Source organism: Oncorhynchus gorbuscha, linkage group LG08 (genome assembly GCF_021184085.1).
Source record: "Oncorhynchus gorbuscha isolate QuinsamMale2020 ecotype Even-year linkage group LG08, OgorEven_v1.0, whole genome shotgun sequence".
Classification (NCBI taxonomy): domain Eukaryota; kingdom Metazoa; phylum Chordata; class Actinopteri; order Salmoniformes; family Salmonidae; genus Oncorhynchus; species Oncorhynchus gorbuscha.
The window spans coordinates 45981976-45994925 of record NC_060180.1 but is presented as its reverse complement, the minus strand read 5'-3'; the positions used below and the strand labels follow the sequence as shown (position 1 = coordinate 45994925).

At 43.0% G+C, this 12950-nt stretch overlaps 1 protein-coding gene across 2 annotated transcripts in view; it reads left to right on the top strand.

The window, feature by feature from the left end:
• LOC124041727 (GREB1-like protein) overlaps positions 1–12950 on the top strand; it is an 84271-nt gene that overhangs the window by 29268 nt on the left and 42053 nt on the right. Inside the window, exon 1 of one of the 2 annotated variants that reach the window (XM_046359655.1) lies at positions 8372–8689. The exons of the other annotated variant lie outside the window; for it this stretch is intronic. The gene's annotated coding sequence lies outside the window, so the exon portion shown is untranslated. Of the gene's footprint in view, positions 1–8371; positions 8690–12950 lie in introns of those variants that run through there. 2 annotated transcript variants of the gene reach the window in all.

Sequence of the window (12950 nt, the reverse complement as noted above, 5' to 3'; positions counted from 1 at the left end):
CATATAAAATGTCATTTGTTCATTGAATATTGTAAATAATTTACCACAGGTTAATGAGAAGGTTGTGCTTTAAAGGATGCGCATAACTCTGCAATGTTGGGTTGTATTGGAGAGAGTCTGTCTTAAATCATTTTCCACACACAGTCTGTGCCTGTATTTAGTACATGCTAGTGATAGCCGAGAATCCACTCTCACATAGGTATGTTGTTGCAAAGGGCATCAGTGTCTTAACAACATGATTTGCCAAGGCAGGACACTCTGAGTGCAGCCCAATCCAGAAATCTGGCAGTGGCTTCTGATTAAATTAAATTTTCACAGAACCTCTTGTTGCAATTTCGATGAGGCTGTCGTTCAGATATCGATAAGTGGACTGGAGGCAGGGCATGAAGGGGATAAGGAATCCAGTTGTTTGTGTCGTCTGTTTCGGGAAAGTACCTACGAAATTATGCACCCAACTCACTCAGATGCTTCGCTGTATCACATTTGACATTGTCCTTAAGCTTGAGTTCATTTGCACACAAAAAAATCATACAATGATGGAAAGACGTGTGTTGTCCTGCAGACAGAGAAGAGCTCCAACTTCTTAATCATAGCCTCAATTTTGTCTCGCACATTGAATATAGTTGCGGAGAGTTCCTGTAATCCTAGATTCAGATCATTCAGGCGAGAAAAAACATCACCCAGATAGGTGTGAGAAACTCGTCATCATGCGAGTGGTCAGACAAGTGAAAAGTATGGTCAGTAAAGCTTGTCTCTCAATTCAAAAAAGCCACGTAAACACTTTGCCCCATGATAACCAGCGTACTTCTGTATGTTGTAAAAGCGTTACATGGTCGATGCCCATATCATTGCGTTGTGCAGAAAATACACGAGAGTTCAGGGGCCTTGTTTAACAAAGTTAAGCATTTTCACTGTAGTGTCCAAAATGTCTTTCAAGCTGTCAGGCATTCCTTTGGCAACTGCCAGGCCTGTTGACTCATCCAGCTGTAATGCATATAATTCACTGGCTTGTATGCGAAGCAGTAATTGTTTCAAAACATCTCCTGCCATGTCACTGATGCGTCGTGAAACAGTGTTGTTTGAAGGCATTGTCTGTATATATTTGTTTTGCCTTTTCCCCTGGTATTGTCCCTCCCAGCCATATCCACGGCAGCAGGAAGAATTAAGTCCTCCACAATAGTATGGGGCTTGCCTGTCCTAGCCGAACTGTTCCCTCGTGTCATCTGATAAGACTGTGTTTTGATAATATTGCCCTCCACCCATGATCCATGGCTTCAGATTTCCCCCTTTTACACCCCATATCAAATAGGCCTGTCTAAATAGCAATTGAAGGCCAGGCCAGGACAGGGTTTGGTCAAACTGAACATGAAATGTTTAGGGTTTAGGGAGGGGATGAGCAGTGAGGTGTTGACCAGATGCTCAAATGGAGATGCTAGCTGTGACGATGCTATCGGAGTGCATAAACCATTACAGTGAGTAACTGAGCTATGTTCCTTTTTGCTGTCGTCTTCTGTTATGTGAGAGGAGTGATTAGATCGGTACCAGTGAGTTTGTACAGGAAGGAGAGGTATGTATTATTATAATAAACATTTAAAAAGTTGTTTTATTTGTTTGGGTTAAATGTGAAGAACTTATGAGTCTTACTAATAACACTATATAGTAGATGTAGTACTATGCAGCAATAGTACTTTGACATCATGTAGTGTTAGATTTTACAGTAGTAGGCTTACTATAGTAGAGCTGGCGACAGTAGAAAGACTTAAAGGAAACAAGCATGTCCTTTCAAGAACATTAAGAAACATATTATTGTAATTTAATTGAACATTTCTCAATTATAATTGTTTCTCTTTTTTTTGTGTATACTTTAGTGCCTATGTAATAACCATTACTAAGGAGAGACGTGTAAACTGGAATTTATTGTTTACTTTCAATATGACAGTTCAGAATAACTCCGTAAATATACAAATATTCCAAGGGCCAAAGGTTCTATGTCCTTTTCTCTTGTTCAGCTAGTTGGACTGGTGTTCAACCATGACTGAGCAGTGTTGTAAAATGCAGAGTGGATTCACTCAGGGCTTGAATTTTATTCGGCCTTCTCAGCGAGCATGGTAAATTATCAGTAATTCCCCACATTGATTGAGTTTGTCCTCCAGGCCTCAAATTAAATTTAAAAAGAACAACACTAAGTGAAAATGTTCTATGTATTTTTTCCCCCACATTTAAAGAGGGCTGAACTTCCTGATTTGGCCTTGTTTTTCATTATGAAATGCAGCAGCCATGTGATTCAAAAATTGTCTGGGGGGGGGTAATTATTTTGATTTTTTACCTTTATTTAACTAGGCAAGTCAGTTAAGAACAAATTCTTATTTTCAATGACGTCCTAGGAACAGTGGGTTTAACTGCCTGTTCAGGGGCAGAACGACCTTCCGGTTGCTAGTCCAACGCTCTCACCACTAGGCTACCCTGCCGCCCCATGGTGTGGGTATCTCTTGTGTGTGTGTGTTCGAACATGGCAAGCGTTTGTACATTCTCTCTGGCAAAACAGTACAGTTACAGTAACTCACACTTCCAGATAATGTGAAACAGTCTATCAAGGTATTGTGTCTTGAAGTCGCCTAGGCTAGCTAGTGTTAGCCAACTTCTTTCGGCAATTAGCTTCAGCCAGCTGGTGTGCGACTTTGGCAAAGTTGGTTTGACATTGGACATTGGATAGCCCTGTCATTGGATGTGGCACATATTTTAGTTGTCTCATTGAATGCTTTCAATATTGGCATTTGAATAACTACAATTTATAGTTGATTTGAGGTTTTTAAGACATTGAAACTTTGAGCTATTAACCTTTTTTATATTGTCTTATGTACATTGTGTAATTTACTGATGGTCCCTAACTAGCCCCATAGGGATATCCAATGTCAACCAAATTGACCATTGCATGTTACATTGGTGCCGTGACCCGGATCACTGGTTGCTGCGGAAAAGGAGGAGGTCAAAAGGGGGGTGAGTGTAACCAATGTGAAATGGCTAGCTAGTAGGTGGGGTGCGCGCTAATAGCGTTTCAATTGGTGACGTCACTCGCTCGGAGACCTTGAAGTAGTTGTTCCCCTTGCTCTGCAAGGGCCGTGGCTTTTGTGGAGCGATTGGTAATGATGCTTCGAGGGTGGCTGTCGTCGATGTGTGCAGAGGGTCCCTGGTTCAAGCACAGGTAGGGGTGAGGAGAGGGACGCAAGCTACACTACCAGCTGTGGGCATGTGGGCAGGATTAAAATAAACCCAACCCAAGGAACTGTTACGGTTACCTTCATTCCATGACTTATCATTTTTTCCTATCTCGCAAATCTCTGTTTTGGACGAGACTGACTTTATGACCAACATTATCCTATTTACACTTTATAGTCAATTTTGACACTACAATAAATGTTTCTGACTCATATCGATGCAAAATAGGCCATTTTCAAAATGAAAAGTTGCATTTTAGGGGCAGTTGCTCTTTAACATAGTAAAACTAAGATGGGGCAAGTTTGGTACAGATGAAGAATCTTGATTTGAGCCAGTTTACTACAGCAGAAAACTTATCCTGCAGCAACAGGAAATGTGAATTAGTATGTGGATTATAATTCATCTGCACTTTTGTATGCGTTGATACATTTTTTTGTAATGGAAAATTAGGTCTTTAGAAGCCTTTTTAAACCTCAAATAGTTTTACATTTCCTGCAATAAGGTGATCAAATTAAGATCCTACACCTCTATTTTGATTAGGAATTTTTAGACCATGTGTATCTAAGTAAATGTTGTAAACTTAAATATTTTTGTTGATTTAGCTGCCTAGAATTTGCCCTGTCTCCCACTTTATGGTGAACAGTGTGAAAAGCTTCAATGTTTTTTTCTGTCATGCAAAGGAATTACACCAAAATTGTCAACCAAAAACGTTATTCTATTCTATACTCTTCAGAATCAGATGTAACCAAAAACCGACTTTTCAACTAGAGCTGGCAACAAATCCTTAGGAGACACACAGAGTTGGAAAACTCTGTTCTATCAGTTTATATAGCATCTATAGTGTCCTAATAGCAGCTGTTTAAGCAAGTCTTTGTTAATAAATGATGCTGACCTTTGTCTGCTGTGGTTGAGGCTGGGATTTAGTTGAAGGTTAAATGCCTTGCCCTTATACTCATCCTCCACTGGGCCAGAGCAGAGTGTGCAGGGAAGGCTGGAAGGCAAGGCAAGGTCAGCACTCCAATCAACCTGGTGCAAACACAAAGGCTGTGCCCCTAATGAATTGGCCCCCCAGTCCCACAGAGTCCCTCACAACCACAGGCCACAGCTCTCATCTGCCCCGCCCCCAGGCCTTCTCAGGCACTCTGAGCCCTTCTCCCCTTTCACACGCACCCCCTAACCTCCTAATTTTGAAATGACTTTTATAACTGGACAGTAAACTTCCAGTGGCTTAATGATGATGACTTCTTCATCTGCCCAAATGCTCCTTTTGTCCGCCTCCCCCCAGCCCCCCATCAGCCCTTCCCCAGCTCCTCTGTCACAACAGGCCTTAAACCCTAGTTCACTCCCCTTTATAGTCCCCACTGGCTAATCCACCCCACCACCCACCACCCTTACAGCCCCAGGCTCTTGTTCCACTTTCCTGGCCCTGGCCTGGTTGAGCTCTCTTTTATTTTCTCTGTTCTGCTGCTGCCGACATAAGCTATGGCATTCATCTGGAATGCTGCTGCTCACTGCCTTTTGTTTGTGTGGCTTGGCTCAGCCTGGGGGGAAGGGGGGTGGGGGATTATAGCAGGGGGACAAGCTGCCACCCGGCTAGTAAGTGACAGTGTCACACCTCACACCGTGGAGGTAACCAACATGGGAGAGACGAAGGTGCAATGGGGCTCGGCGAGGGACTTTTCACATTGGGGTTGTGTTGTCGTTGTTTTGCCATCTTGTTTATTCATGCAGCAGGTTTGTTTTCTTATTGTAAGTCTTCAGACACACTGTCCCGTTTAACACCTCGGCTCTCCTTTCTCTCCTACACACCTGATACTGATCCCTCATCTCACGCAATTCTACTATGACATTTTACTTCCATAGTCATTGACTCTGTTTCAGTGTATCTTCATTTTGATGTTTTTTGTGTGTTGTAAAATGACCCTCTCCACAGAGTTTACATCAGGTCTAAATGTATAGGTTTGAATGTATGTTTTGACCTCGGCACGCAGTTAATAGTGTGGTTCACGTTCCCTTGAGTCTCAAATTGTTACACATTTTTTTCCTCCACATTTGCTTTTGAACATGTTATACTTGTATCAATTAAGTATCGCAACACCTGTCAGGTGTAGTCATGGAGTCGGTCATTGGAGTCGGTCATTGGAGTCGGTCATTGGAGTCGGTCATTGGAGTCGGTCAAAGCTGCAATGTGCTCAATACAACCCAATGAAGCTGAGTCAGTGCTGAGCTAAGACAAAGCAGCTTTCCCCCTGGGAATCCAGAAGACAAGAGGAGGAATGGAGGCAACCATCTCCTGTCCCCCTTGGAATCTAAAGACAACAGGGGATAGGAGACCGCCAGTCCCCTATCCCCCCTCTCCCTTCCCCCTGTCCTCTAGTCACCCTGTCACGTGACCCATCTTTCCTCAGGTGGCAGTGGAGGGTGGAAGGGCCACTTCCCCTTTGTCAGGCCCTTTGGCTGGTCCTCAATACAGTGGTGAGGGATGGGTGGAGGGAGGGCCACAGGGCCAGCATTCAGACCCAGGCTCTTTTGTTTTCCCACACAGGGCTCTTTTGAGGCCAAAGAAACCGCTGGGTTTACTCATTATCTTCATTTCAAACAGGTCTATTTAAACGTGGCTGCTGTGTCAAAGTCAGGGAGGGAGGGAGCTACTGCTGGGAGCTGGGGGAGATTAATCACACCGTGAGACTCCTCTTCTCAGGTTGAACTTGCTGCTAGTGCTGGTCTGTACCAAATTAGCTTATTTGGGGAGTTTTTGAGTGGTCATATGTTGATTTACCTCAGACAGGAAACTGTAATGTTTACTAAAGTTGCTCGTCTCTTCTTAGGACACAAGTCATCTCTTTCTTTCATTCTTTACTCCAACTGTTTCAAATGGACTACCCCCGGGAGCCTATAGAGTCCATACAGACAGACAGACGCTGTGTCGTATAATAATGCAATGGACACGAACCTCCACGTTCAGCATAGAATGCGCGATGTGTGTATGATGAATGAGTGGTTAGGAGTAATGGAGCCCTGATTGGCTAATGCCCCGGTTTATAGCTGTCTCACACACCGCCTGTGGCCGGCATACTATAACCATTGGTGAGGAGGTGAGAAGAGTTATACGGACAGATTAAACCAACTGTTGACTAGATCTGCTGTAATGAACTGAAGACTAAGGCAGTCAGTCAGCCACACTGCTTGCCTGGCTATGCAAAGATGCAAATGAAAGAATTACAGTTAAACAATATGGTCGTGATCAACATCCTCTGACTTAATGTTTCATCCGTCTGTTTATTTCTCTTGAATGATCCAGGATAACATCATTATGTTATGAATCCATATTCCGGATCCAATATTTTTGTAAAGTAATGTTAAGATTGTTATGAATGGTTCACCGACTGGCTTACTCAGGCTTGTCATTTTTCTAAGAATGGACTGTTGAATAGAAGGTTGCAGGTGAAGGAGACAAGCGACATATGGTGTTATCGTGAATATATTGTATAGCTCTTTTGAGGTTGTTTTAAGTCTCCCTAATGTTGGATTTAAGAGTGAGAATAATAATGTTGTCATTGGCACATCCACAAATATCAATGGAAGACAAAGTGTTAAAAGGGTCCGTGGCAAAGTATGGAGTGGAATGTGTCTTTTCTACTGCCAAGTAGCTGTGTGTTGACTTGGGAATTTTCTTAGTTTGCTTGAGAAATTCTCAGCAACTTTACTTAAACATAGAAAAAGAAAAACAAGACCCAGACATAGGGATGACAGGCTTGTTTGGGAAATGTTTTTATGCATAGTAACCTTTTAACTGGTCACTCCATGGACGAGGCCAGCGTAAATTATTAACAAAGACTATTTTGTGATTGCAGCCAAAACAGGAACCAGGCATTGTGTGCAAGGAATGATTTGGCAGTCAGTTAGCTGCTTAGATTTAGCGTTCAAAGTCATATGAAAGTGGAGATGTGAATGTCACTGACACAGAACAACCCTTTCCTCTATCGGCAGTGGGTATGTAGGAAGGGGGGGGGGGGTCTGATTGCAACATTACAAATGTGTTGTTGTGAGAACCTAAAATGTCCAAAAGCCTAGTTAGAACATTCCGTGTGAGGGAAACACTGGTGAGGAGAAGGTGAATTGATTAGTCCCCAAAAAGTCTCCAAAGTTCCTATATCATTGAAAAAAATACAGTGTTCTGTTATGTTGTTTATGCACTTAGGGAAACTTCTCTACCTGTACAGTATATTAGCCATGATGTGACGTCATTTAATTTATTTTCACGAAATAAACCCAAAATGATTTAAAGTCATATCATGCATTTCTTAGTTTCCGTAAAATCTGTCACCCCAGCGCTCCATTGGCCCAGTGTTAGTCATGACGAGGCATTTGACCAGCCAGCCAGGCTATAATGACACTATAATCCTTGACATCTGTCCACCCAGCGCCTGTTGATTTGTGGTGGCGGAAGGTGGATCCCCAGTTTATTTATTTTGGCCAGATGAGCCCTTGGTATTTATAGCGGGGGTAAAAAAAAAACAGTCAGGGGTCCATCCCAGTCTCCAACCCAGGCCTGCAGTCTGTTCTGTAGGGCCAGGGTCCCAGCCCGGCCAAGAGGGACAAAATGCACAGAGCTGACCTGACATTCTTCTTGTCCCTATTTTGCCAGTGGTTGGGGTTGCCCTATCTCTAAATTGGCCCTAATAAAAAGGAAGGGAGTGGCAGAGGGAGAGACAGGGGTGAAAGTAAAGAAAGAGTAAGGGGGGGGTTGATTTTGACTAGATTTGTTTCTTCTTCTTTGGTAATCTAAGAACTGTATAGGGATAGCAGTTCCATTTCTCCAGTGTGTCATCCTGCTGAGTCATGGTTTCCCCCTGTGTTGTTGGCGTGTTAAATGCTGATGGTCACGCGTGTCGGGGTGGTGTGACCGTGTGGCAGGAGGGGTTGTTGCCCAATGTCTTTGTTTCCTGGCCAGGCAGGACGGCCCTCCAAGAGCATCTGTCACTGCAGGGGGTCAGAGGGGCTAAGATGAATGAGGCCCCAGAGAATTCACTCCACACACAGCAAATGGCACAACATAGGGGAGGGACAAGGGGACTGGGGGAGGGTGTGTGTGTGTGTGTGTGTGTGTGTGTGTGCTTGGGTGTGTGTGTGCTTGACTCAGAGAGAGAGGGGTTCTGCTGTACTGGAGGAAGGAGGAGTATTTGCTGTCCACACTGTCGTGGAGTTTAATTACCAAGGAGCTGCTGATGGCTTGGGGACACACCAGATGAGAATTAATCAGCCCTACGTCTCCTTGGATATTTACTCACTCTTTTCCTCTTCCTCAGGACATACCTATCACCCAAAATGGACTATAATTCATGACTTTGTGATTTATTTATTTTTGCATGGTGGAATTTAGTGTTTGGTTTTGTGGAGCGTTTTATGTTGTTGTTTGTGTTTGTGTTTGTGTTATCGAAGTGCTGCCTGGCTGGTGGAGAACCCTTGGAAGGTATGGAAGCATTTTACATTGTTTACTCTGGATTTCCACCAACATGATGTTGATGGCTCAGCTCTTAGCACCTAATTTAAGGGTCCTGGAAATGTTAGTCCTTTTTTGCATAACCCCCATCCCCCTCTCCTCTGCTATACTGATGTGTACTCGTCCTCATTCATGGGTTTTCTAATGTTGACAGTACACTCTTAGTAAAAAGGGTTCCAAAAGGGTTCTTCGGCTGTCCCCATAGGAGAACTCTTTTTGGTTCCAGGTAGAACCCTATTTGGTCACAGTCAGAACTCTTTTGGCTTCCATGTAGAACCCTCTGGGAAAATGGGTTCTACCTGGTATCAAAAGGGTTCCTCAAAGGGTTCTCCTACGGGGACAGCCAAATAAACCTTTTCGGTCCCAGATAGCACCTTTTTTTCTAGGGGTGTAGCCTACAGTCATTGTTCCTGTATTTCTGTGAATAATAGGATATCTAATCCATTTACTCAAATGACTAAGGTAGTCTGTTTTATCATGATCTATTGCCAGTAATGATGACTGGCAAAAGCTTGTGTGAATGTTTCAATAATCAAGTAAAGAGATATTCAGTGGTCGTCTTTTTACCATGTTCTGGATGATCTAAATCATTTTAGACTATATCACTATGTGTTGTAGAAAAAGCATGTTCAGGATCATCGGGACAGTGTCAAGTTTTTTCTGCATCTACCCCGGCTTTCCCTTTTTTCCCTCTTCTCTTTTCAACGCGTGTTTGTGTGGTACACACACACACACACACACACACACACACACACACACACACACACACACACACACACACACACACACACACACACACACACACACACACACACACACACACACACACACACACACACACACACACACACACACACACACACACACACACACACACACACACACGTCTATTTGTGCCAGTGCCTATGTGCACGTAGGTGGATACAGTAGCAAGTTAGATTTGTTAACGTGAAACCCTTGGCTGAATTCAACACTGCAGTGTTGCCTTTGAAGGAAAGGTTCCGGGAGTGATAGAGTGGGTCTGAAACAGGTTGTGACCAAGGGGAAGTTGATGTAATCCCTCTCTATCCTGCCTCTATCCCTTCATTGTCAGGAGTGTAACGTCATTATGCAGATGAAGGAAGAAACAAAAAAAGGGGAGTGGCGTGGGGGAAACTGAGAAGGAGGGAGGGAGGGAGAGAGAAGACAGGGAGGGGTGGGAGCAAGGCTAAGCTCACAGTGTTCTTGGAGTTAAATCTCTAACATTTCTTAGAATTTAAATCCACATCACTCTAAAATAGGACCTCTGTTTTCGCATCGTTCACCAACAACGAGTTAGCTATTTTATGCATACGCATGCACGGAGTGCTGTCTGTGTGCACATGTGGGTGTTTGTGTGTGTGCGTTTGTATGTGTGTGTGTTTTGTGCGTGTGTACCTCTGCGGCCACCGCCTTAAATTCCCTCCTTACACCCCTCAGGCAAAATTCCCTACCAGCATGTCATGCTGAAAGGACCCTAAAATGTCATTACCAGAAGAACAGGATCCCAGCCGTTAGGCGCCCGAGGCTGTGCCTGAGTATGTCTAGATTTACGGCTCCGATGGGTCAGGCACATCTCATCGGCCATCTGCAGTGTCCTAGATTATTATTACTATTAGTACACTTTTTTGTACCTTCTTTTCTTATTGTTGTCACATTTAGTTGAGAGTAAGCATTTCATTGTACTGAGTACTCCATGCGTTTCTTGTGCATATGACACAAACTTCATTTGATTTGGCAGCCACAAAACTATTTCAACACTCTGGCCAAGTGTGGGCGGTGGGGGGGTCAGTCAATGCTGTTGATAGTAACCCTGTGATCATGGACACAGATACAGGGTTATGTTAAGAGTGATATGTAGTCTAGGCCAGTGTTATAAGAATGTCTCATAGAATGGGTTATATTACTGTGGATGCAGAGTTCGCTGCCTAGAGGGCCCTTAAAGCGTGTATCTAGAAGTGAAGGAAGATTTGGATGTTCAGTCTGTACTAAAGAGAATGTTCCCTAAACTCATGCAGCGTTCCGGTTAAAGTTCTAGCACTGTCTGACCTGGATGGTATGGAATTTGCATGACCTCCCTTATCCCCTTATCCCCTTGTCCCTCCCATTGACCATGTAGCTCTGTAGTTTGATTAGTCCTATCAGTGTGAGGCTAATCATTCACAAAGTTAACTACTTCAATGTGGTTAACAGGACAAATCAGTGTGCATGTAATGCCAGCGCAAGGACTTGGGCCCCAGAACTCAGGCAGGGGCAAATTAGGGACACTAGGTCCCAAAAACTGCATAACAAGGACCATGCATTACAGGATGGTGACAGGGAGCATTCTTGTGACAGTCAATGTTTTGAAGGGAACTTTGTATCAGCTTAGTTGTTTAAGGTCTAGGAGTGGGTAAACAATGCTCGGGGTCAAAGTGGAAGTACAGATGTAGGATCTTAATTTGATCACCCTGTTGTTGCAGGAAATGTCCTGCAAAGCAGGAAATGCAAACGTGTATTCAAGGTTTAAAACGGCTTCTAAAGTTTGAAATTTCCACTTTTAAAATGTCAGACTTAATTTTAAAAAAAAAACATTTATCAACGCCTCCAAAAATTCCATGAATTATAATCCACACCAAAATTCAAATTTCCTGTTGCTGCAGGATTATTTTTCTGCTGTGAGAAACTGGTCAAATCAAGACCTTTATATCTGTACCAGTTTTTAGTAGTTGGTAGTGTGTGTGTACTAGAAGTCGACCGATTAATCGGAATGGCCGATTAATTAGGGTCGATATCAAGTTTTCATAACAAACGGAAATCGGTATTTTTGGACACCGATTTGGCCGATTTATTATTCTTTTTTTACACATTTAACTAGTCAAGTCAGTTAAGAACACATTCTTATTTTCAATGACGGCCTAGGAACGGTGGGTTAACTGCCTTGTTCAGGGGCAGAATGACAGATTTTTACCTCGTCAGCTCAGGGATTTGTTTTTGCAACCTTCCGGTTATTAGTCCTACGCTCTAACCACCTGCCTTACAATGCACTCCACGAGGAGCCTGCGTGGCAGGCTGATTACCTGTTACGCGAGGGCAGCAAGAAGCCAAGGTAAGTTGCTAGGTAGCATTAAACTTATAAAAAAAACGATCAATCTTCACATAATCACTCGTTAACTACACATGGTTGATGATATTGCTAGTTTATCTAGCGTGTCCTGCGTTGCATATAACCGATGAGGTGCCTTTCTCATCGAATCACAGCCTACTTTGCCAAACAGGTGATGATTTAGCACTGTCGTTGCACCAAACCTAACCAAAAACATCAATGCCTTTCTTTAAAATCAATACACAAGTATATATATTTTAAACCTGCCAATTTAGTTCATATTGCCTGCTAACATGAATTTTTTATAATTAGGGAAATTGTGTCACTTCTCTTGCGTTCCGTGCAGCAGTTTGGGCCGCCTGGCTCGTTGCGAACTGTGTGAAGTCCATTTATTCCTAACAAAGACAAGAGCGTCTGCTAAATGACTTAAATGTAATGTAATGTAATGTAATTCATTTGGCAGAATTGTACATAATTATGACATAACATTGAAGGTTGTACAATGTAACACCTATATTTAGACTTAGGGATGCCACCCGTTAGATAAAACACAGAACGATTTCCCTATTTCACTGAAAGAATAAACGTTTTGTTTTCAAAATGATAGTTTTCGGATTCGACCATATTAATGACCTAAGGCTCGTATTTCTGTGTGTTATAATGAAGTCTATGATTTGACATTCGATAGAGCAGTCTGACTGAGCGGTGGTAGGCAGCAGCGGGATCGTAAGCATTCATTCAAACAGCACTTTCGTTTCACCGATCGTTTCAATCTGTGACGTCACTCGCTCTGAGACTTGGAGTAGTTGTTCCCCTTGCTCTGCATGGGTAACGATGCTTCGAGGGTGGCTGTTGTCGATGTGTTCCTGGTTCGAGCCCAGGCAGGGGCGAGGAGAGGGACGGAAGCGATACTGTTACACTGGCAACATATTGCACTTTTACTTTCTTCTCCAACACTTTGTTTTTGCATTATTTAAACCAAATTGAACATGTTTCATTATTTATTTGAGGGTAAATTGATTTTATTGATGTATTATATTAGGTTAAAATAAGTGTTCATTCAGTATTGTTGTAATTGTCATTATTACAAACAAACCCCCCAAAATTGTCAGATTAATCGGTATTGGC